Here is a 588-nt window from a genome sequence, read left to right as displayed (position 1 = left end):
TGTCATAGGGCAACATTTGTAGTAACTGTTAAATGAGAAACTATTTTGTTCTGTAAGCCTTCATCTTAAGTGAGAATAATAGCACAACTGGAAGAGCGTAGTCAATGTCACTGGACTGTGCATGCAGAAATTTTTGAAATGGTCTATCTTTGGCTATGTGTATTTTCACCAAAAAAAAAAAAAAAATAGGTTGAGAAGTTAGAGGGTTGATATGTTGTGGGGTTGTTAACCAATGTCATAAAACAACATGTATATTACTGTTTCATGAGAAACTATTTCTTCTGTAAGCCTTCACCTGAAGTACAATAAAAAAAAAATATTTGTTGCTACATTTTTTCCAAAACATGTTTCTTATTTATGATGCCCTTTTCTCTACTTTAAGGTCCCAGGTGGCACAAATGGTTTGAACTTGACAGCTCACCAAAAGATTGGTAGTTTGAACGTGCCTAGCCGTGCCAGGGAAGAAATGCCTGGCAATCTGCTCCCTTAAGATTACAGCCAAGAAAACCCTATGGAACAGTTCTACTCTGTAACACATGGGGTCTGCATGAGTCAGAACCAACTGGACAGCAACTAGCAACAACGTCT

This window comes from Trichechus manatus, unplaced genomic scaffold (genome assembly GCF_000243295.1).
Source record: "Trichechus manatus latirostris isolate Lorelei unplaced genomic scaffold, TriManLat1.0 scaffold00089, whole genome shotgun sequence".
Taxonomy (NCBI): Eukaryota; Metazoa; Chordata; class Mammalia; order Sirenia; family Trichechidae; genus Trichechus; species Trichechus manatus.
This window is presented reverse-complemented; position numbering follows the sequence as displayed.